The sequence below is a fragment of the Pithys albifrons genome, chromosome Z, assembly GCF_047495875.1.
Source record: "Pithys albifrons albifrons isolate INPA30051 chromosome Z, PitAlb_v1, whole genome shotgun sequence".
NCBI classification, from domain to species: Eukaryota; Metazoa; Chordata; class Aves; order Passeriformes; family Thamnophilidae; genus Pithys; species Pithys albifrons.
This window is the reverse complement of record NC_092497.1, coordinates 66,841,811-66,867,325: the sequence shown is the minus strand read 5'-3', so window position 1 is coordinate 66,867,325 and position 25,515 is coordinate 66,841,811. Positions and strand designations below refer to the sequence as shown.

The 25,515-nt window shown below is 40.0% G+C and overlaps 1 protein-coding gene across 18 annotated transcripts in view; it reads left to right on the top strand.

The window, feature by feature from the left end:
- The first annotated feature begins 3,964 nt into the window (after window positions 1-3,964).
- The window catches only part of PTPRD (protein tyrosine phosphatase receptor type D), a 368,346-nt gene continuing 346,795 nt past the window's right edge, over window positions 3,965-25,515 (top strand). For all 18 annotated transcript variants that reach the window (XM_071579825.1, XM_071579819.1, XM_071579818.1 and 15 more), the window contains exon 1: window positions 3,965-4,499. The gene's annotated coding sequence lies outside the window, so the exon portion shown is untranslated. The remainder of the gene's footprint in view (window positions 4,500-25,515) is intronic.

Sequence of the window (25,515 nt, the reverse complement as noted above, 5' to 3'; positions counted from 1 at the left end):
ATAATATTAATGAGATCTGGTTCCAATACTTCTATTGAAAGAAATTAATTTCTTCCTAATGTGGTGCATTTATTCCTAATGTGTACTGTGAGACTGACTGAACAGAAGGAATAGCTGTTTATGACCCTAAAAAAAGGAAAGCTAAATGCAGTCCCCAAAACTCACATCCATGTTTTGATACCACATGAAAAATATAAAATACATGGGTTTATTGCTCAATTCTTCAGTGTTATGCCAGGATCACAGCACGAAGAGCACTAAACCAGCTAAGTATACTGCTAATAGCTGCTGGGACGTAACATTAAAACCTGAAATACCTATTTAGTGTTGTCATTTCATAGTAAATACAGCCCTGCAGCCATTTCAGTCAAGGGGGTAAAGGTTATGATTTAAGTCTTGTTTTCTTTAAGTACATTTATTGCAAGAAAGACCAAGTAGTATTTTGCCCAGCTTTTGGTTTGTTGCTTTACTTTGAAGACAGTTGCTTGTTGAAAAGCTAGTCTTTTACGCAATAGTTCTTTTTGACAAGATAAAAAGTAGTCATTGTGTCACATTTCATTTACCTTTTCCTACAAGGTAATTATTTTACAAAGCTACTTGGTACTTTGAAAGACACTATTTGGAAAGGGCTAGTGACCTTTTAAGTGTAACATTACTTGGGGGACCTCTTTTCATGGTGTAGCTGGCATCATCAAAAGAAGTCAGCAATTTATAGGATTGGGGAGAACAAAGTTTATCTTCACTGCTTGTCAGCCTTCATGTTGCCTCAGTTTTCACCAGTAAGACAGGTGGCCCTCAAGACAACTGGCCTCTGGAGCTGGTAGACAGGGAGAGGGAGCTGAATACCCCTCCTGTATTCCAGGAGGAAATAGTGACCGACTTACTGAGCCAGCTGGATCCTAACAAGTCTATGGGACCAGATGGGATCCATCCCAGGGTGATGAAGGAGCTGGCAGAAGAGCTTGCCAAACCGCTCTCCATCATCTTCCAACAGTCCTGGCTCTCTGGGGAGGTCCCAGATGATTGGAGGTTGGCGAATGTCACCCCAATCCACAAAAAGGGCTGCAAGCAGGACCCTGGCAACTACAGGCCTGTCAGCCTGACCTCTGTGCCTGGCAGGGTTATGGAGCAGTTCATCCTGAGGGCAATCACACAGCACCTTCAGGGTGGACAAGGGATTAGACCCAGCCAGCATGGGTTTAGGAGGGGCAGGTCCTGTCTGACCAACCTGATCTCTTTCTACGATCAGGTGACCCACCTGGTGGATGAGGGGAAGGCTGTGGATGTGGTCTATCTGGACTTCAGCAAGGCCTTTGATACTGTCTCCCATAATATACTCCTGAAAAAGCTGGTAGCCCATGGCTTAGACAAGTGTAGCCTCTCCTGGATTAAGAGCTGGCTGGAGGGTCGGGCCCAGAGAGTGCTGGTGAACGGAGCTGCATCCAGCTGGCGGCCAGTCACCAGTGGTGTTCCCCAGGGGTCTGTGTTGGGTCCAGTCCTGTTTAACATCTTTATTGATGATTTAGATGAGGGGATTGAGTCCATCATCAGCAAATTTGCTGATGACACCAAGTTGGGAGGGAGTGTCGACCTGCTGGAAGGCAGGAGGGCTCTGCAGAGGGATCTGGATAGACTTGAGAGATGGGCTGATTCCAATGGGATGAAGTTCAACAAGGCCAAGTGCCGGGTCCTGCACTTTGGCCACAACAACCCCCTGCAGCGCTACAGGCTGGGCACAGAGTGGCTGGAGAGCAGCCAGGCAGAAAAGGACCTTGGAGTACTAATTGACAGGAAGCTCAACATGAGTCAACAGTGTGCCCAGGTGGCCAAGAAGGCCAATGAGATCCTGTCCTGTATCAAAAATAGCGTGGCCAGCAGGACCAGGGAAGTGATCCTTCCCCTGTACTCTGCATTGGTGAGGCCACACCTTGAGTACTGTGTTCAGTTCTGGGCCCCTCAGTTCAGAAAGGATATTGAGATGCTGGAGCGGGTCCAGAGAAGAGCAACAAGGCTGGTGAAGGGACTGGAGCACAAGTCCTATGGGGAGAGGCTGAGGGAGCTGGGGTTGTTTAGCCTGGAGAAGAGGAGGCTCAGAGGTGACCTCATCACTGTCTATAACTACCTGAAGGGAAGTTATAGCCAGGTGGGGGCTGGTCTCTTCTCCCAGGCACTCAGCAATAGAACAAGGGGGCATGGGCTTAAGCTCTGCCAGGGGAAATTTAAGTTGGATATCAGAAAAAAATTTTTTACAGAGAGAGTAATCAGGCATTGGAATGGGCTGCCCGGAGAGGTGGTGGATTCACCATCCCTAGAGATCTTTAAATGCAGATTGGACGTGGCGCTGGGTGCCATGATCTAGTAAATGAGCTAGAGTTGGACCAAGGGTTGGACTCGATGATCTTGGAGGTCTTTTCCAACCCAATCGATTCTATGATTCTATGATTCTATGATCTCCCAGGGGACCATAAAATACAATTATGTGATAGAAAAGACCCCAATCAGTCTCCTCTGCAGAAAAGTATTCAATGATCTGCAATGAACTTTGCCAATATCAACATGACAGATTTCAGCATCAGGGGCTACACAGTGGGATCAGGTTGCAGCAGCCAGTACAGACTCAGGACTCGGAGCATCAGTCTGGCAGGTGGTGCATCTGCAGCTTCATCTCACCAAAGCCAGGAAGCCAACATTTGCAGCATCAATATCAATGGTCTCCCATCACTACAGTGATGGACTAGCACTTATTTTTTATCCTAACGCTTCACCCCTTTTCACAGGATCACCTAGACTGGAAAAGACCTCTGAGATCAAATGTGAGTTTTGACCTACCACCTTGTCAACCAGACCATGGCAGAAAGTGCTACCACATCCAGTCTGTGTTTTACACAGGACGAACTGTGTCACTGGGGATGCATGTTCTAGGCTTTTGAGGATACTTAGAAGTGAGGTTTTCCAAACCAGTTCTGACCTAAATTGTAGGTCCTGTGCGCTGTTCTTCTCCACAAAGTACTGGACAGGACAGGGTAGAGAAGAGCTGGGACAGGCCTTTTTTCACCCCAACGTTACACTAAGCAACACGTGTCACTCGGCATGACATCTGACCATTCTTCAGGAAGAAAATCTCCGATTTGCCATATACAAGGTCGAATGACAATACCACTCTGCAACACCATGTGACACCCCTCGCGGCCCAGCAGGTCGGCTGCAACCCCCGGCCGTTTAACCATCTGGCTGCGAAGCCGTACAAGAAGTTGAGCATTTAAACTCCGGTGAATGTCTCCTGTCCTGGGAAGTTTTTCGGGGGAGCACACCCCCCGAGAAGCAGTGACGGGGCCGCCCCACGGTCGTACCGCCCCTCATGGCCGGCGTGGCCGGGGCGCCCCGGGCCCGCACGGCGTGACGTCACGGTTCCCGCCCCCGGCGCGCCGGGGTGCGGGATGGGACGGCCGCTCCCGCACCGCCTGCCCGGCCACCCCCCCGCCTTCTTCTCCGCACGCACGGGCGCCGCGACCGGCAGCACGCCTTCCCAGCCCCGGGGCCGTGCGCATCCTGTCATCCACACAGAGTAAGAGGATTAAAAAAGGAAAACCACAAAAAAAAACAACCCCCCACCCCCCACCTCGAAAAAACAAACAAAACAACAACAAAAACAAACGGCCTAAAAGAGCCAAAAGCACAAAAGCCCCACAAAAACCTCGCAAACAGCCATCCAACCGAAACCTACGAGCAAACCCGGGAAGCGGAGAGCGCCGTCTCCGCCGCTGCATCCCGGGCGTGCCCCTTCTCTCTGGAGCAGCCGATGGGGGAGGGCTGCTTGTGTTTCGGCTCTCGGGCACCGTTTCTGGGGATTTTCCCCGTGTCTCTGCCCTCCCACTCCGCCCGCCCCGTACCCTCTTCCTTCGCTTTTGTTTGCACTGCACTTTTTATGGAAAGGGGGGCGGGAGAGTGGGTGGGAGTCCTCGCTTCCATTTGTAGTGAAAGAATCGGCTAAAGAGGACGAAGAAAAAAAGAAAAGGAAGGAGAGAAAAAAACAGCGACGGGAGAAGCAAGAAGGAGAGAGAGAGAGAGAGAAAGAGAGGGAGGAGGAGGAGGAGGAGGAGGGGAGACGGAGCAGCGGCTCGGGAACAGAGAGCGCGCCCGGGAGCAGGAGCAGCAGCAGCCGCCGCCACCGCAGGAAGAAGAGAAAAGCGGAGCAGAGCAGCGCGGAGGAGAGGCGGCGCTGGCAGAAGGAGGCAGGCTCTTCTGCATGCTGGATTTTTGGACTCTGGTTGACTCTCTCCCGCTCCGCGGTGCCGGACTGTGAGAGACACGCCGGAGCGCCAGGCAGCAGCGGCGGGGCTCCGCTGGTAGCTGCTGCTGCCGCTGCCGCTGCGGGGCTTGGATTAATTTGGCCACCCCGAAGCCGACCGGGAGCAGCGAGAGGAGGTGGCGGCGGCGGGAATAAGGCGGCCGCCGGCGGCGGCGGCTGCTGCTGGGACCGGGGGAGCCAGCATGACCAGGTAACTTCCCTGCTCCTGACCCATTTTTCCTCCGCTGCCGCTCCCTCTTTACCGCCTCTTTCGGCGCGTTTGTATCTGTGAGCAGAGAGGTGTGCGTGCGTGTGTGTGTGTGTGTGTGTGTGTGTGTGTGTGTGTGCCTGCAGCCCGCACACATGTGCCTCACACACACAACTCTCCCCGTGGGTGCTCCGGGGTTCCCCCCCGGCCGCTGCCATCCCTCTCCCCGCCGGGTCTCAGCCTGCCGGCGAGGCCTGTTCGGGGAGCGAGGGGAGCGGCGGTGCGGGGACGGGGGATGGGGCAGGGAGAGGGCGATTGATGGATCGGAGTCGACGTTTCCACTGAGTGCCACTGTACGCGGGCGGGGAGAGGGGACCACGGTAATTACACACAGGCTGTTTGCTTTCGCAAAAGAATTATTAGTATTGATTATTTTGTTCTTACGGGTGCAGAGAAGGGGCAGGGCAGCAAGGGTGAGAGGCTCGGCGCCTGCCGATGGAGCTGGGGTTTGGGGGTGAGCGGCCGGTAGGGATCCCCGGCGCCAGTCCGAACAGGGCTCCCTCCTTATCCTTTTCCTCCTCCTCCTTCTACTCCTCCTCCTCCTTCTCTCCTCCTCCTGCTGTCTCTCGGCGGAGCAGAGAGGCACGGAGATGCGAATCTTTTCTCAGGTTAGGCTTTTAATTTTTTTGTTCACTCTCGCGAAACCACTTGAAAGGAAACACATCGGGCTGGAAACTTAGTTTTCCTAACGCTTACAAAGAGGTTCCTGAATTTGTTCAGCAAACTTAGCAGCTCCTTCTGCGCCGTCTGCCCGTGCAAGGAGGCACTCCTGACTGCTGTAACCGGGTTGTACCAGACTTGATAATAAACCAGTTGTTTTCTTCTACCGAATCCTTTATTTTGATTGTTTCTGTCCCCTGCATGCCCAGACAGAACGGTATTCTACTCCTTTTAAGAGATTAACACGCAGCCGTGCATGTGTGGCTTTTGAATGTCTACTCCTCCTTGTTACTTCTCCAGAACTGCTGCCATGCGTATTTTATTATTTTGCTTGGCCTTTGTATAGTAACTGTGTCGTGGAAGGATGGCAGCTTCTTTGCCGTGATTTTGATTCCATATTCCCAGTTTTGACGTACATAAAAGAATCAATTTATACACATAGGATAGTTAGGGTGTTCCTTCACTTGTCGTCTGAGACGGCATTCTATTGGGTATGAATCTAAAGATGGTGATTTGCTTTGGAGTTTCCTGTTTGGAGACATGAGTATTTTTGGTGACACTTGTATTCTCTTAAACTTAGGATTAATGTGGGAAGCTATGATTGTCTTCTCAGCGTTTCAGAGATCACTCCAACATGCCTTTTGTTCAGGCACAAGCAACTTCTGTAATGTTGGAACATTTATTGGGAATTTTGATATAGAGATGGAAAAATGTATATATCATATTTTTCATTCCTCTGGTATCTGCAGGTGGTTTATAATGTTCTAATGGTCAGTGCTTTCTTTTCGTGCTGTAAAAGTGTGTGATAAATGACATCATTTTCTTCTGGTCTGGAAGCAACAAAGCTTCTACAATTCTTGTTATGAATGGAGCAACTTGAATTAAAAAAAAAGATTGTCCCCTGTCAGATATGCAATAGTATGTACTTGTATCTTAGTTTAGATGGGAGTTTTTTTGATAGCTTCTTTACATTCCCTCTCATGAGATGTGCTATTACTGCTTTTTTAATGTTTGAAATTGACAGACTGGTCAATTTAATAAATTTGGCCGTCAAATTTTTCTCAGTCAAAATTAATAGAAGCTGTAAGTATACTTGCATGGGATTTTCAAGGTACTGAGTATTACATGGAAAGGAAGGATTTAATGAGACACTTTTTACATGAGTAGCTTTCCAATTTTAGTTTTGTCACTTGTGGTAATATGGTGGAGTATATTTAGATTTCTTTCAACGCAGAAATGATGTGTAGCTGTTCTGTATCCACTTAAAGCACTGAAAGCTTTGTCTGAGTAGAAGTCTTCTACCCTGAGAAGACACTAAGAATTTAATTGTGGTTTGTGTATGCAATGGCAAGCTGTCAGGAATGTTGTATCGTAAGGAAAACAGCCTCCTAGTATTTCTAGGTTTCAGAAATGGGTCTTAGGATCTGCTATTAAGCCCATCAGTCATAGTACTTTTAAAATGAGCACTAGAAAATATTGTGAATTTAGTGTCCTGCCGTGATGGTTATGTAACGCAAACATCAGCACTGTCAGCGAACTCAATGGGTGATAGCAAATCAGAGCTTAATCTTGGGAGAAGGTTTCCAAGAATGGGCTTGGGGGTGTGTGAAAGAACTAAATATCAGTTTCAGTTTAGTCAGAGATTCACCTATCATTTTTAACATTGCTTTTCATTCCTACTTTTGAGTAATGCAGGGACCAAAACTACATAGGCTGAAGAATAGGAATTCCCCTTCATCTGCTGTGCTTAGCCACTAGGGGCCTGTATAAACTGCTCTCATACGGCAGATACCAGGGCATGGCATATGCTCATTTTCACCAGACATTTTTTACACAGGTGTCTAACATCAAAAGCAAAGTTCTCAGTTATTTTTCCTTACTAGTAAATGAGACTGCAGTTTCTTAGGAGATGCATACAATTGTATATTACTTAGGTTTGATTTTTACTGTACTTCATCCATTCCTTGCCAGTCTTGTATGGTGTCCAACACAGTTCTTTGCTCCTGACTTTTCTGACTGCAGCTAGAGTTGGGGTTGATCATTGACTCATGAGGTGCAAATTTTAGGCAAAATTGGATTTACATGTCTCCCTGGATTTCATATTTTCATAGGTTTGTTGCCTCTGTGTTTTTTGTTAGCTTAGTAATGGTACTGTTCCATGCAAGTGTAGGGTTAAAAGATAAACTAAACAGGATTACTTCAAGGCAGGAACAGACATAGATTGATGGTGTATTTAAACTAGCTTTGTAAGTGTTATGTAAGTTTGAGAGTGTGTCTGCTCCAAGGCCTTGGCTGGAGCGTAGTCAGCATTTATGGGACGTGCACTATACATTTTTGAGTGTCAGTTTCAGAAATTTAAAATCCACCAGCCATAGCATTCTTGATAGACATTAAGCAATAAGGTCAAGTATACTTACAGTGTTCCATTGTTGGTTTTCAGTTTTTGAAACTAACAAGGCAGACAATTTGTAAAAGAGCACAGCTGAAATATTTGCATATTGGATTTCCTTCGAAATGAACTTCCGTTACTAAGCTCTTTGAGAATTCTCATTTGAAAGGATTTTCAAGCTGAATCACAGTAAGGTCATGGAACCAAAATGCAGTTTCCCTGTGGTATGTTAATTTTTTAATAAGCTGTCTTAAAACATCAGAGTTTTATATATCGTTTGGTGTTGGGCCAGTGAGAGGTTTTTTTGTCATATTACCAATGATCGTTGTGCAAATATTGACTGAGATTAATTTTCTGAAATGCGTGTGTGTGTGCCTTAGGTAAAGTTTTGATGAGATGTAATGAAATCTAATTTAAAGGTATTCTCAAATGAATGTCTGTTCAAAAAACTCTTTACGTTTTTACACCAAGGTGGTTGCTCTGAAGTGCAGGGGATAGGCTCTTCATTTGCACTTTGGATCTCAAGAGGAGTAGTACAATACAAGTGAAATACTAATCATTGTATTTCATTTTTGTGTAAGCCTCATGATTTTTAAGCTTTTGTTCTCTAAAACAAATTGTTAAAAAGGTATAGATATTTGCTGGTTTAAGTTCAGTGTTAGTCACATAATGCCATCTATAGTAACAGGAGCTTGCTTTCGTTGTAATTCTGTTTAAAAACAGTTGGCATTACAGAGTCAAAATACAATATTTTTATAAAACTCTCAATTTGACATACTCTTTGAGTTGTTTACTTTATTTGCTTAATCCTTGTTTTCTTTGGAAAAGGCCTTAAATGAAGCCAATTAATGAATGTACGCTGGCAACTTGGCAGCCTAAAGCAAGAATCTGTGTTTAAAAATATTTGTTTTTATAGTATGAGGGATTTACCAAATAGGAGAAGAGAGGAAGCTTACTTCCCTTGGTGATATGCAACTGGAGAAATCTGATTATTTACAAAAAGGTTGCGTTAGAGTGCTTTGCCTGTAAATTCCTTTCCAACAACTTCCCTTGTTGTTTAAGCCGCTGTGCATTGGTAGAACTGTATGTTTACTACTGCACAATTTTAACTTACATTTCAGAAGCTCAGATGGCTTTTGGTTGGTTATTGATAATATTTATTAAAATATTGCATGTTTGTGTCTTCCCAAAGGAAGTGAATAGCTAAGATGCAGGAAAAACACATACAAAACAGTAAAAAAGGTTTGTTTGCAAAAAATAAGGTTAAATTGAATGAACTATTATATAAAATCAAAAAGCATTGCTTTTTAAAAGCTTAATTAATATTCATGTTCTTTCAATTAATTTATAAAAGTGACAAGTCACACTAAATACTATCAGGTTGTATTTAAGTACACCAGCAGGTCTGTACTTCCCTAAGATATTCCCTATGATTTATCTCTTTCACTGTCTTTTGCTTATGTACTGTGACAGCCCTCGCCATAGCCTTAATAGCAGAGCAACAAAAAGGAAAATTAAAAAAAAAGAAGCTGTTTTATCTTTCCGTAGAGTTTCAAAAGAGATATTTTTTCAAAAATCAACTTTTCCTGTTTATACTTGATATCTGATGGGGATTCTCTGTGTTCTTTCAAATACAGAGAATGTGCAGAAAACATCCCCCTCAGCCAATTGAGAATAATGGAATTTTAGACACTTTGATTTATTATAGCAGAGGACGTGCCCAAGTATTATACTACCATATCCTGTGCTTCTTCATAGTTAGGCGCAGAGGAATTATTTGAGGTTTTCAGTAATTTTCTGATTATTGGAATCACTCCACTGGTATACAAATTAATTTGTTGTTTGCAGACAATCAAAATGGATATCCTCTTTAGTGCCAGCCGGAATGCTCACATATAGTTGTAGTCAGATTATGCATACTTTTTCCCAAGCAGTGTATCAAATGTGGTGTATTGAGTAATGCGGGGAAGTGTTTTGCTCTGTCTTTTACAGTTTTTAGTGTTCTGGAAATCACATATCTATCAGTCAGAATTCAGTAAGTGGTGTGTAAAATTTGGCTTATTAGATGGCAGATGATTCTTAGGAAGAATATAGTCAATACCAACCTGACTGAAACAAATGTGGCTTAGAACCTAAATTTGCAGCTAAATACACGTTTTTCTCACAGATTTGCCTAATGCTGTTTTCAGTGTCTCGCCTTGCCTTATTCACTGGTTTTACCCAAAAGTCTGGGTTTTATTGTTACTTGCTTTGACTCAGCAAGAGAAGATTCAGATGCAAGAGAAGACTCGGAGACATGTGAGTAGTAATGTTATAGTGTTTCTGATTTTCAGAAAATAATTGTATGCTAAATTTGAACTTAGTAATTCCTCTTGCTTTACATTGATGATTGAATTAAAAAAACAATCTTAAGTGCTTTTTGAGTTATCTGTAGGCTATATTCTGTTGTAAAGCTTTTCCAAAGGAAGCTGCATTTTGTTACAAGGAATAGACTGCCATTTCTATGATCTCCTCTCCCCACCCTTCTCTTCCTCCTTTCCCCTTCCCCCCCTCCCCTCCTCTCCTCTTCCCTTCCCTCCCTTTCCCTCCTGTCTCTTTCCACTTCTTTTTCTCCTTCCTCTTTCCCATTCTCTTCCCCTTCCCCTGCTGCCCTTTGTAGGACCAAATATTTCCTGCCTAGGTTTTCAGTACTGTGAATACCAGGCTCATCATTTCATTACCTGTTATACTACATTTTATAAAAATGCTCTTTGTAGGTGTACTATATATTAGCACTTTCAGGAACTTGACTGATTTTTCTTAATGGGTGAACAGCTGTATTTTGTGTGTAATAAAATTTGGAAAAAAAATGGTATCTGGTTACTAATTTAGAATGTTGTCCACCTATGTGCAGATAAAGGTCATTCATTTGGTGTGAAGAGCATACAATGAGAGATTTCTAAAACACTGATGAGAAAGTAGGACAGGAAGTTTTATTTATTTGTTTGTTTAGGATGATAGTGTGTCTTAGAAAGCTGCTTAACTGCTGCCCAGTGCAGCTGTCCTTCCCTGAAAGATTAGGTTTCAGGAGCAATGATGGATGTTGAATGCCTGTAGCTAGTTGTGAGGTTTGCTCTGAGGTCAGTGCTACTGATGGAGGATAGGAATTTACAGCCTTATGTCTCTTCGCCAAAGTAACCAGTAGCATTTCTCAAGAAAAAATAAGCCCACAGCAACTAGATGTGTTCAGTGCTGAGCTTGTATTGGTCCATAGTTCAGAAAGCTATTCATACTAGTGAGAAAGAATAAGTAGATTTGTGAATAATAAGGATAAATTTAGCCGTGTGTTCCCCTTCATTTCACAGAAACACACAGAAATAGCTAGAAAAGCAAATAGGATGATGTGACTTCATTTAGAGCTTCTTGGATATTCTTTTAACCTGTGTCAACAAATTTTGAATTGACATTCTTTATTCTTTGTTTCAATCGTTTCAGATATGCTTGAAGTTTTAAACAGTTTACTGAGCATGAGTATATTCTCCTTTTTCACCTAAAACCAAGGTTTTTTTACTATAAAAAATAATGGGTTTGTAGTTTTCAGCAAGGTTAATCAAGGCAGAATTGATATTCATCAGTGATGAAATGGTAGATATTCACGAGGCAGAAAGAGTAAATGACATTTAGTGTTACCTTGTTTAGTTCAGGTATAACAATATGTATTGCAAGTGGATAGCTTGGATGGCTCTTACCTGTGTTTTCAGAAGCATTTGTTAAGATCAGACCTCCAGATTTTATTTTTGGACTATCTACCCTCCCTGAGCTTTTGAAGTTTGTTCCGATATAGAGTTGATGTGACTAACTTTTGAAAAGTGAATTTTGGTTGAGAAAGGTGCACAAAAAACCCAGACTACTTTACAGTTAATCTTGCAAGCCCTTTTTGAGTTGTTTATATTCATGACTAGGCTTTGTGAATCAAGACTTGGGAAGGGCACTACCTGCGCTTGCTCCAAGCGTGCTGGTGGCTAAAAAGGCTGATGTGGGATAGGCAAGTCCAGTGACAAAAGGCACGGCGGAACGTCTCCTTTGGTGATGTGAGGAACGGTTCTTTCTGCGTTGTCTTTTCTCCTCGAGACTGACTCTGTGTGCGTTCAAAAAGGAAGCAGCAGCGTCATGAATGGTGTGTCTCCATGAATCCCAATTGGAGGCCAGAATGGATCATTGATTTGTGCCTTAATGGTATAGGTGGATTTTTCTGTCAAGCCTTAGAGGAGCTGTCCTAATAAGCTCAAAGCCCCCAGTGATGGGTGAGAAAGATTTCATTTGACAGCAGCATTATTTGGATCAGATCCATGGTTCATTTGTGTCTTTGCTTAAGTGATAGCACTTTTATCTTGGGTAATCCTAGCAGTGGTTAAATTCAAATTCAGAGAGGAAAGCTTAATAAAACATCTGATGAATTGATTTATAGTATCCCTTAAATTAGAGAGTAAGAAGCATTTTGGTAAAGAGAAATCCTTATCAGCAAGAATCACTGTAGAACAGTTTTGCATCAAGGAAATGGCATTTTGCCAAATGCCTGTGTATTCTACTTACTGGCAGCATGCCATCAGCTTTATTTGGAAAACTGCCTTTGCTTAAGTAATAAATATTCACTATTGACCAATTCATTTTACTATCAATGAAAGATGGATTCTGTTATGAGATTTTTTTTCATTTTTGATCAGTTTCACATTGCCATGAAGTGCATCAATGACCTGTTCCTGATTAACAGAATTTTCCAAACAGTGAAATTGTTCTTCTTATGTTTTTTGATGATTTGAGTGTTTGAGGATATTGTTTTTGCTTGACATGAAAAGCCTTGAATTACTCTATTGCATGTAACATGTAGATGAAAAAGTGTTACATAAAGAAGTATTTGCCTTAGTTGATATTAATGATAGTGCTAATGCATTTTTTATTTTTCGTTAAAGAAAAGTGGATAATCAGTGTAAATTTTTGTTGTCACTAAGTTAAGTATGTAGAATTTACCCCTAGTTTCCATTTAATGTTTTCAAAAGTTGTCTTCAATGGTCCCATGAAGTCAGCATACTGACCAGATGAATATTTTAAATATATCAAGGGCAGTAGGTAATGAAAAAAGCATTGTACTTTCTCATGCTAACAGGTGGCAGTGAATGCCTTCAGGAGCTATGATACCTCTATAACAATCCTAGCATTCCTTGGGTTTAATTTTACATGATTACAGTGACTCTGGAAAAAAACCAAGAGTGTTAGGACTTCAGCACGTAGTGTTTTGGTTAGCTTAGCTCTAGACAGTTTGAGGCTGAATGGAGTTAATACTGTATATATGTGAAAAGGAATTTATTTTTTCTTCATCTGTTCAGTTTTATCTGATGGAACAGATACACATCCTTCTGGGCAATGTAATTCCTAAAAGGACACTTTACTAGGACTGTATTCTTTCCTGATTTATTCATAGAATTGTTTTATTAATCTAGTGCACAAGGTAATCTTATTTCAAAGATATTAGAAAGCATGAAAATAACTACTGGACTTCCTAGAGATGTGGATTTCTATGTCTTACTGAGGAGTACATAAACCATGAAAGGTGCAATGGCCTTAAAACTGATTTTTCGTCTTTGCTGATCTCTGTCTGCAGTAGTCTAGGTTAGAGAGACACAGGTTAATAAAAAAATCAAAATTGGTTGTTTATTGTGTAGAAGAAAAGCGTGATAAGATTTTTCTCCTATGATGAGGAATGAGTTACTAGAAATGTTTATAATAGTAACCAGTGCTTAACAGATCATACTCATATTAGACAAGGCTGGCGGCTTTTTCAGCCTTTTTTTTTGTTGTCATTCTTGTAAGGAAGTGAAAAATTTGGTATTTTGATGTGAAATTTTTGCTTTCTTGGATTAGCTTCATATTGCACGTTCCATTCAGAAAATCAGGCAGAGATTTTTCCTGCAGCTTTTACATGTGGCTCAGATAATGGTGTTAAGATCTATTTCATATTTGATGATACAGAACCCTTGAGAACACTGAAGAACTGTGGGATGGTAGGAAAACTGAATTCACCCACTTGAGAGAGTAAAGGGTGAAATTTTACCACCTCAGAATTTTCCCCCTAAAGCAAAACTGCCATGGGATCAATGCTGATACACTACTGTTGCTGGGGATGTCCCTTTCACACCTCTTTGTCCAAGTTGTGCTCCATCCTGCTTTTACATGTCTGAAGATCTATGTTTTATAAACAGCAGTTAGTAAATCAAGAAGAAATGTATCTGCCTGAAGAAATACTAATGTTGCTTAATGCCAGCTCTTCCATACTGTTCTTCACTCTCTCTGGAACGAGTCGTTAGGTGTCTTGTAAGTGTAACTCTCCATAGCAGTTTTTGCTTCTTATTTTTAGAATGTAGCTGATGTTGTGAACTCTCATAAAGTGTGAGAATGGCTCCCTAAACTGCCCTTTTTTTCAGGATGTCACTTAAATTTTGAATGTTGGTTACTCTATTTGTTATGTTGCAGAAACCCTCTCTGTAACCTATTGTCATTAAGATCTCAAAGGCTTAATTTATGGGTTTTTTTTACTTCTGCTAAGCATTATGGGTGTGTCCTTTTCCCATTGATTTCCAATGTGTTTGACTATGTAACAATATCTAGAAAGCAAACATGACACCACGTGTGTACTTCTACACATGCTGCCTTTGTTGAGGTATTTGAAAAACTCTGGGTTACCCGCTTTTTTAAAAGTTCTGTGCTTTCTTTTATGTCTTGGGTAGGATATGACAGTCTTTTTTTTCTCGGTGAATTCTTTGCTTTTTCAACCATTTTCCATTTTTTCACAGCAGGAGGCTTTCCACATGAAAAGAAAGAACACAGTAAGAGAAAGAGACCTGCTTGACAGCTTCTCTTGGCTCCTTGTGTCTAGAGAACTGCATGAGTGTAACAACAAAGAAATATATCTCTGGTGCTATTTTGGTATTTTTGTCTCTAAGTGCAGTGGTAGCAGATTTAGATTTAACTGGATGCTGTCTCTCTTCTCTCCAGGTATAGCCTTCCATTTAAGTCTTTGTGTTACTCAGCTGATGTCAGTTTTTTAAATCTCACCTCTGTAAGAGTGAGTCAGTTTTTATTGAGACAGTCCTGGTTGTTTATTCTCACAGAATAAATTGGTGAAAGTGTTGCAGATTCATATTTCTGAGTTCAGAAATTCCAGGAGTGTAGGTTCCAAAGCTTTCAAGCACACTTCAGTGCAAGGTTCTCCAAGTAGTATCAGAGGCTTGGTATTTTTTATAACACAAAACTGCTGTGTTAATGGATTGAAGCATTAAATTTCATCAAGAGACACCCTTTGTCAGACATTGTCATGCTCACTGTATTTTTCTTAGTATGCTGTATTTCTTCATCGTGTTTAACGTTTTTGAGAATTTTAAGGCAGGTTCTCACTGTGCTTTTCTCGCTAATGTAGTTATTATTCCACCTACTGAGTTTCTGAGGTGTTATTACCAAGTAACAATTGCTGCTTTTCTTGACTTACACATATACATACCCATACACAACAATTAAGCAAGATTTCCTCCCGCTTTTGCATTTGTAAGTTTTTTTCTTGTTAGTGTTGGGTAGGTGGCTGCTCCAGTCAGAGATATAGTTGTGTTACTAGATTTTTGGTATTGCCTGGAGTTGCGTGTGTTTAATAATTTAGTAGCTGCTGAGGGGAACTTGGTGTGTATGGTTCCACTATTTGGAATGAAGCTGTAGCAGCTGAGCATTTGTTTTGCTGAGAGTGCAGGTAACCACACATCCTTGTCACAGATGTTTAATTGTGATTTTTAGTTGCCCTTTGTAGTGGTTTGAAGCTAGTACTGAACTTTTGTGGCTTGTCTGAATCTATACAAAGTCTGAGGCTTCTTTCAGAATTTTGTCTGTTGGGCATGGCTTTTGGTACTTTCAGAGTCCTGTTTTCATAAAGACTGGTTTTCAGAAATTCCTCTCACTGAGACCTTGTATGTCTGGATGCTTTGTAGAGCTTGTCAATGTTTTGCCTTTCTGTTTGCAGATAGCTCAGATATTTGGTGGATAAACATTGATTTATCAGTTTTTTGTTTCCCAGTGAAACATTTCCTTTAAACCTGGTGAAAGGAAGAAGTTACTCGAGTTACTCAACTTTCCTATTTGTAATCTTCCTTTATGTTTTTCTATAATGCTGAGGATTTTTCAGGGTTTTTAGTGGTGTGTAGACTGACAGAAAGATACATGGTCCGTCTCTCATACTTATTCCTTACAGTGTTCCCCTGATGATACTAGAGTACTCCTTCAAAAATACAGAGCCTTTCATTGGAGGACTGTGAAAATATCTGTCACGTTCAGCAAATCGCTTTCAGATTTTGACTGTTGAAACAATAAGGCAATTTCCTTTTGTTTCCCAACCGAATGTATAGGTGAAGCTTATCCTTCAAAAATCTTGTGGCTTCCCATTAATTGGACTGTAGATTTCTTGGGTATTTTACCAGTTGTAAGATATGCCTATATTATATGCCACAGCTACGTGAGAGGACTTGGTGTGTGACTTGTAATCAAATAATGGATAACCGAGTGAGCATTAGTGGAGCGAGTTGATGTTTGATTGCTTAGGTGGCAATCAGGAATTACTTTGTGCTCTCAGATGGACAGACTCTTAAGATCTCAGTTTGAATACACAATAATAAACCAGACATAATTTTTGATAACTCTACGGTCCTCTGTTGGTTATCTGTGTATGAGACTGATGGTGTATATCATATGTATTATTTTGCATTGTTAGTTTTTATTTGAACTATTAATAGTTTTAGAACTGTAGTTTTAGGATGACCCAGAGGCGTGAAGGAATTGTACACTTGTGCATCACAAATACACCGCCCAGACAGAGAGATTACAAAGATCCACAGAATGGTAAAAACTAGTCCAGTCAGCTGTACTTAGCAAAAATCCCCTTACTGTTCACAGCATTCTACAGTAAGAGAATCCTTGATGCCTCTTCTGTGGTGTGCAGCCTAGAGTTTAGTCCCTTGTTTGTGGCATTGCCTAATAACATATGAATAATATGGAAAAAAATTCATCGTAAACCACTCTTATTTTCACTCTTCCCTCTTATCTTTTACTATTATCTGGAATTCTAAGGAAAACCTTAAAGAAAAAAAATGGTTTGCAGACATACAGCTAAAAATAAATATGGATTCTGAGAATAATGTAACCAGATTCCCTTAAATGACTTTAAAGATACAGAACATTCACAACTGCTGCTGATGTTAAACACATGAAACAAAAGAGGAGATGCAAGTATTTTTTATAGGGGTTAGAGAGAAAATTTTCTGTTATACATGAATGAAGGACTAGTTTTAAATGAGTTTCCTTGTGGAAGGACAATGCTTGTGTGTAAGCAGTCCTTGGTTATAAGAGCTGTGTGCTATGCATGGCTCACTTTATTCATGCACATACTCCCATGATATTAAGTGGATTTAATCACACATCAGGTTAGCAGAAGCTGGTTCTTTGTCCTGTCATTCCGTATAGTAAAAGTGTATAGTAGAAATATGAGAACATATATGTGAAAACATAACCAAGGACAGAAAGGGTAAAGAAAGAAGCTTCATTTAAGATAGAACTCAGCAGAGATTTAAGGCTCACCTATACCTGTAACCATATATCCAGGTAACTTCACTACTGTGTAACATCACTGAAATCCATGAGAGTATATTGGGCTTAAAAATAAATTTGTGAGGTTTAAAAACAACTGTACACACTAAATTGATTTATGTTTAATTTTGACATTAAAGACTATGGGAGGGGAGGAAATAAGAAAAGCTAATTTCTGCTTTGTGCTATCTTTACCTCTTCATAATGATCAAATCAGTATTATTAACACAATTGACAGGAGATGAAATGGTTTGCTGATTTCTTGGTTTATGGGAAGAATGAAAGTAATATACTATTACTTGATACTGCTTTTCTCTTCAGTTTGCATGCAGAGTAAGCAAAGCCTCTCCAAACCACTGAAATGTGACAGTCACAGACTGTATGTCCATTTGTGTGCATTATGGAACACTGTCATTTGACAGGAAAAAACAAGTTAGAGGTCCATAACAAGTCACAATCTGTTCTGTAAGTATGAGTGCTACGGTTCATGAGCACACCTTTTTTAATTTTATGTGGTATGGAAACGCTTCTATAGGCATCACACTCTCAGGAATTTCTGTCTTTTACCAATCCACAATGCAGGGCTGAAACACTGTCCTCAGTCACGCTAAGAAATTCTTCTAATTGATTAATACTTTGAATTTTAGTGAAGTTCTGTTCAGTATTTAGCAGAATATTAGCCGAGATGTATGCAAAGATTCAGAAGTACAATGTATGCTAAACAGGGGGGTTTTGCACCTTTTCTAATCAGTTTTTTCTTTTGCATTTCATTGTCATACCTACTTGTTTTAAGTATAGAAAAATACAGCACTAGATTGTTAAAGGTGGAACTCTTAAATATAAAAAATAAGGACATTTTAAAGAGAATATTAATTTTACTGCTGATAATGATTTCTCTTGTGGGGGAACTGCAGAACAGAAATTCTAACATGTTGTGTAAAGGGTGAAGAGATAGGTGAAAAACAGGTCCTAGTCTGGTAACTGAGAAAGTTAGCAGAAATAAGTTACATATTATGAGATGAATTAGTCTTTTTTTTTCCCCACTGGAGTTGTGCTGTTTTACATAATGCCATAGTTCTGCCGTGGGTTGTTCACAGTTACGTTGAATTAGTGATAGAGAATTAAGTTAGGTAAAAAACTTGAACTTTTGTTTGCACTTCAGCAGAATTTTGTGAATATTGAAAACAGTGAACATTTGATGTTTGATGCAAGTCTGTGGAACGAAGTGCAGATATTAGGTGGTATTTAATTGTAAATTATGCTATATAAGTAATGTATTTACTGTGGATTTTAACATGACGTGTAAGTGCCATACTCTTTGTTTAAGAAAGAGTTTTATGTCCATTATTCTTCAGCTTTTGTATTACTTTGAGATTCAAGCCTTTCTCCTCAGAAAACTTACTCTTTTTACAATGCTACTCTTCTGTGTTCATTTTCAGTAAGTGCCTTTCATACATTTTCATTACGTTAAATGAGCTGAAGACCAAAAGGCTTTGGAAGTCGTAGCTAAGAATATGAGGGTGTATTTTCTCCAGATAGTTAGAAGAGTGATTTTAAACTAGTATGATTTTAACAGCTAGGGTTGCTGACATGGCAGATATGTATGTATAGCATAGGCTTGCTTTGGTTTTAATGTTTATTAAATTGCATGAGCCATTTAGGGGTTAAGCCTTCCTATTTTGTCTTTGTCCTTTCACTGAAGTCTTCAATTTCTCACGTAGTTTTGTAGAATTCAGTGCACAGGAATTTATCAGTAGAGGAATAAACATTCTACTACAGAGCAATCAGATGACTATGCATATGTGATAAAACCTAATATTAATAAATCTTGGATAGAGTGATAAGAATTGTACAAGTCAAATAAAAGCAGAATGAGGGAAGTACTCATTGAAATGTCTCAGATTTCTCCTACTATGTGAGAATAAAAGCTATCTTCAAATGTTTTTGCCTTCTTGTTTAGGACAGAGAACCTGATAAGTATAGAATGTATTATTTGTTGGTTTGGTGTTTTTGTCATATATTAGATTTATTTAAAGCTGTAAAGTGTTTGTAGCTAGTCTGTATCAGTATTTTCCACCGCTAGTATAGCTTAAGTCACTGTTTTGATATCCTTCTGGTATGTGCAGTTATTACTTGACAATAAGTTTCTCAAGGACAGCCTTCTAGTGAAATATACATAAGTGGGATGCAAATGTTTGGGCTAATTTTGCATTTTATACACCTTTTAGCCTTCAGGTAGTACAGACTGTTGTTGGGGAAAATATTTTACTATAACTCATGATCAGCTTTCTTTTCATCTTGTACTTCATAGCCTCTTTTACCAGTAATTTTCAACTGTTGATTGTTACTTCTGTAAAAAACACAATAGATTTAGCTGCCATTGGCCTTGTGTTTTACATATTGTTTGTTGTTTTGCTTTTATGATTCTAAAAATATGCTGTTCTCTACAGTCAGATTTTGGCAAGGTCTAGAAGGATTTTTCTTAAAGCAGTTCTGTGTTCAGGTAAATTAAAGTCACTCTAAGAGCTTTGAGGATTACTGGATCAATGCACATCGTTTTACATAACGTTTTCATTTCTGGATGCTAAAATACAATTAGGAGTTGTCTTACAACGAACCAGCAGGACTTCATTAAGTATTTGTATGTTCATTGTTTAATTTTTATTCCTTAGCTGCTGTTTGTATTCAGTGCACATTATAGCTCTCTGAAGACCAAAAATGCTTTTTATTACTGCCTTTTATCTGTTACGCAGTTTGAATGATTTTACTGGACATTAGTAATGTAGGAAAATGAAACAAGTAAATTACAACTTGAGTCTATTTCTTTTGCAGGAAGCACTAAAAGAAAAATAAAGTATGGCTTCTATAAACTGTAGTTATTTAGAAAGCAGTATTTGGAAAACTAGTATATGTAAGTTGTCCTTTTTGTGTAACTTTCTCTGTAGGATTGAAATGTTTACAACCAGAGTTGACTCAAAAAAGTAATGTGGAATTGAGCTACACAGGTTCTTTTTTTTCCTAAAAATTGATAATTTTTTTCCCTAGGAAGTGAAAAACATGATGATAACTACAAAACAGATGTGTTTCTTTTCTTTCTTTTTAGTCCTGAGGTCTCCTGAGTGCATGCACATGTCCACTGAGACAAATGTGCATACAAAAAGGAGAATTTCATGGTGGCTAAGGAGATTGCATGCATTAGAGTTTGTTAATTAGATTTCTAAAGACCAGAAATGTATGATGTTTTGAGGGTTTGTTGATTTCTTTAATTAATGGGGTTTAGAATATGCTTGCATTTCTGTAGGTATTTTTCAGATGCATCGTCATCTAGATTTGTAAGGTTTCTGTTGTACTCTAGTGATTATTCTACTTTTGTCACCATTAGGTGATGAACAATGCTTTTTGATTTTGTTCTTATCCCTTATGTGCCTCCTACCCTATTTTCCTCACAGTTTTTAATATCAGCAATGTAGCTGATCTTTTTTTCGGGTGGCATTAGGCCTGATCGATACAACACCTTGGTAATGCATGTGTGATCCTGTATAAGAGGTGAGATGGTGAGGGAAGCATTTGGCTGGTGCTGCTGCAGCTGTTTGAGACCATAAAGGCTCACTGATGAGCCACCCATTGTATGGTGCATGAGATAGATTATAGGTTTCTGAATGGGTATCTGGGTTTGAGTAGTTTAAAAACAGAACTTCTGTATCCAGGTAGTCTAACCAAATGAATTTTTGACACTATCTGCACAGAGTAAGAAGCCTGATAATTCCTTTCCTGCAGGAAGAGGCATTTGAGCCTCAGTCTCAAAATTTCTTAATGGTTGCCATATACATGAATTAATTTGCAAGAAGTTTGCTGGAAAAATATACCGTTTTTTAGCTTTAGTTTGTTTAGAGAACCAGTGTTACTGCAGGGGTAATAATTTCTGACTGCAGGTCTATAGTCTTTTTTGTTACAAATTTGGACTGAACATTTTTGATGTTTAAATTGCTTGTTTGAAGTTACAGGAATTAGAACTGGAATTCACAATGGAGCACTAATAGTTTTAAATGGAAATATTCCCTGAATGATGTGACACTTAAGATTCCTTGATAAAGATTTTTCCATTGCTGAATTACATTACTGGTGAAATAGAAATTTAATGGCTTTGTGTTATCTCCTTTCTTCCTTTTGTTTTAATTTCTGCCTTTTTATGTATGAATTTTAAACTAACAGTTAAAAAAAAGAAATCATTTGAGGGTTTCCATCATAAATGATAAATCATTTTGTCCCTTTTTATTTAGTTATAAATCAGATTTCTCTCAAGTGACATTGCTTTGTATTTATAATGAGATAAAGTATAAATTTCCTTGCATTTTGCACTGTAACCATGTAAAAATTTGAAATACTTTGGAAGCAAGCTGCTTCTCACCCATTTCTTATTTCACTATGTTTTTTTCTTTCTTTTATTTTTCCTAAAGCAAAATCTTATCTTGCAGAATACATGAATGGATAAAATACTATGGTGCCCATTCAAGCTCAGATGTTTTATGGCCATCCTAATTCCGTTTGGTTGAGGAATGAACATAGAATGTGTGAAAACATCCAGAAATGATGATACTTCTAAGGTTCTTTGGAAAGGGCGTGTGATGAACCTAAAACTTATTTCCCACCTCTGCTTCGATTTAAGTGGATACTAAATAGTATGAGGATATGCTGCTCTACTGTTATAGTCAGCCTTTATTGTTTGTATGTGCTTTTACAACTGAATCCATTTGGATGCACGAAACCTGTATGAGTGGCTGATAGGTCTGACATGAGCCCATTACTGCACAGGTATAGATGGTTCTGCATAGAATTCAGAGTACTTTGCCTTGTAAGCCGTGTAAGCTCTCCTGGGAGACATCTAGTAACATATCAAATTGTACATGGACTGACTTATACAGAAACATTCTCATTAAGAGTTTTTGAAAGATCAAATTAGAAAATACACAGTAATAGTTGTTTGAAGTCATGTTTACCAAAGTCAAACTTTTCTATCGCATTTCTGCTTTAAAGTGCTTGTTTACAACATGCAAACATGTTCACTTTTTTTTTAAATAGACAATAGAGCTGTTTTTTTGAAAAATGTATTTGTACCTGCACTGTTTTGTTAACAATGTAATTATGTGGCATCACTTGAATACATTAGATCAGAATTCAGATAGTATTCTGCACTTGAAATATTTGAATAAATGTTATTTTCACCTACCAAGTAGCATTGAATAGTAGTATGAAATTGGATATTACCATGTAATCCATTTTCAGTGTCTGACTTGTTCTTCTTCCATCACTGATCCCAGACAATAAGTTCCATATATTTCAAACCATGCATATTAATTAATCTCTTGACTTTTTCTGAGTTTTTTAGTAGTAGAATAAATGTAACCTCTCATACAAGGGATGTAGTGGCAGTCCCAAACCATGTTTATTTAGTGCTCAGCATGCAGTTTTGGATGGCATCTGTTTACATGAAGCATGATTATTGCTTTGAGTGCTCTTTTTACTCTGTTCCTTTAATGGACATTAAATTTATTAAAACAAGTGAATGAGATTGCCTTAAATAAACAAAAAGAGAAATACAGCCAGCCTTTTAAACATCATACTCAAATATGCATTGCAATTTTAGCATGCTGTTTTTCACATGGAATTTGATAAAACACAAGGATAATTAATGATTTTTCATCTAAAATCTCTGTGTTGAATAATGCAACACCACTGTGTATAAAAGTAAGATTTATTGCAGGTTCTGTAGATGGACCGGTGTTTTTATACATTGATGGGCTAAGGCAATTTTATTATCAGCTGAGAGAGGAACATGAGAGTTTGGAAGCTTTATTTCCCATAGCTCTCTGCTACCAAGTAGGTATCATGCTGTTTTATATCATGTTATGATGTGTATATCTGACCACTTGAAGTCTGATGGCAGCTTATCAGTATGTCTTCCATAGTTCAGTAAAAACACTACCAAATCTGCAGTGGTCTATGCTGCTTACAGATGACTTTGATCTAGAGACCGACATGTTAAAGGCCCCATATCTCATTAACATTCCTAAAACGTCTTGTTCTCATACAAAATTGGCTATAAATTAGGGAGAAAATTACACTTTAAATGTGATTTAAAGAAAGTTAAGTGGATGACAAAGGAGAGCCATAGCAGCAAAAAGTCTGTGTGTCAGCCATAAATCTCAGCCTTGGGAAAAAGAAACCTGGAATTGTAAAAAGAGTGGGAAAAAGTACATGAAAGGGTTAACTAAGAAGCATGTCATAGGAAGGAAGAGTTGATCCATGCTGTTGTTCACACAGACACCAGTGATATAGCCAGGAGCAATCTGAGAATTATCAAGAAAGATGACAGAACTGCGGGAGTAGGGCTAAGTACTCTGGAACTCAGGTCGTATTTTCATGTATCCTTCCAGTCAAGGGGAAGGGGTTTAAAAGGGCCAGTTGAATATAACAGGTGGTTACAGGATTGATGCTACAGCCATGGACTGCTTAGACCATGGGACTTCCTTTGAGAAGCCTGGTCTACTGAGAACTGACTGATGGGGTTCATCTGTCAGAGAAGAAGAGAAGCATCTTTTGTCATAGACTTGCCAAGCTAGTGAAGAGTGCTTCAAACTAAAGTTGCTGGTTAGGGAAACCTCAATCCATCTCTCTTCTACCAATTTTATGTTAGTGCCAGCAATCACACATCAGGAGATTACCTGCAGAGCAACACAAAGGAATTCCAGATAGTCCAGGCAGTAAGTCAGGTTCACCAGGGGCTCAACTACTTTAATGCATCTGTGGTAATGCACATTGCATGGGCACTGAACAAAAGGAATTAAGAGATGTGTGCACTCCTTCAGGGCTGTGATCTTACTAGCATGATAGAGATGTGTGGCATGGCTCTGTCACTGGAGTATTGCATAGGAAGGACAGGTCAGGGAGATGATGAGCTGGTGTTACCCCCTGTGTCAATGACCAGCTGGAGCATGTGGAGCTCCACCTGGGTGAGTAGCTGACTGAGAGCTTATGGATCAAGACTAAAGGGAGTTCAGGGGCAGGTGTCAATTCAGTGCTACAGGCCACCCAGCCAGGAAGACTGAGTAGACTCCTGTATAAAAGGAGTAGTCTTGCATTCACACATCCTGGTTCTTATGGGGGATTACAACTATGCTGGTATATGTTGGATGAACAGCACAGCATGGCACAAGCAGTCCAGGACGTTCCTGGAATGTATTCATGACAACTTCCTTCTCCAAGTGATAGATGAACCCACAAGGGGAGATGCTATGGTGTACCTTGTTCTCACCAGCAAGGAGAGGTTGGTGGGGAATGTGAAGCTTAAGAGCAGACTGAGTTGCAGTGACCATGAAAGGTGGAGTTGAAGATCTACTTGGTAACAATGGATCCCTGAAAGGAGGAAGGGCCCAAGAAAGCTTATAAATATTCAAGTATCATCTCCTCCAAACTCAAGGACAATGCATCCCAATAAAGAGGAAGTCAGGCAAAAATTCCAGGAGGCCTGCATGGATAAACAAGGAGCTCCTTGGCAAACACAAACAGGAAGTACACAGCAGACGGGAGAAAGGACAGGTGTCCTGGGAGGAATACAGAGAAGTTTTTTGAGCAATAAGGATCAGGCTGGGAAAGCTAAAACCTTGAGAAGTAAATCTGTCTGGTGCTGTCAGGAGCAACAGGATAAGCTTCTGAAGATACGTTGCTCATAGAAGGCAGACTAGGGAAAATGTAGGCCCTTTCCAGAAAAAAAACGAAACAAACAGGAGCCCTGGTTACCCAGGACATGAAGACGATTGAGGTACTCAACACATTTTTTTTTTTTTCACAAGAGCTCCAGCTACACAACCCAAGTCGCAGAAGGTGGAGGGAGGGACTTGGGAGAATGAAGAACTACCTGCTGTAAGAGAAGATCAGGTTTGAGTCCATGAGACCATATGACACGCATCTGCATTGAGGAAATTAGGAGATGCAGTGGCTGAGCCAGTGTGCATTATATTTGAGAAGTCATGGTGGTCTGGTGAAGTTCCCACTTACTAGAATGGGGGAAACAACCCCAAATTTCTGAAAGGGAAAAAAAAGGGAGACTGGGGGAAATAGATGCTGCTCTGTCTCACCTCTGTGCCCAGCAAGATCATGGCATGTATCCTTCTACTAAGGCACATGGAAAATGAGGAGGTGATTACAGTCAACATGACTTTACTAAGGGCCAATTGTGCCTGACAGATTTTAATGCCT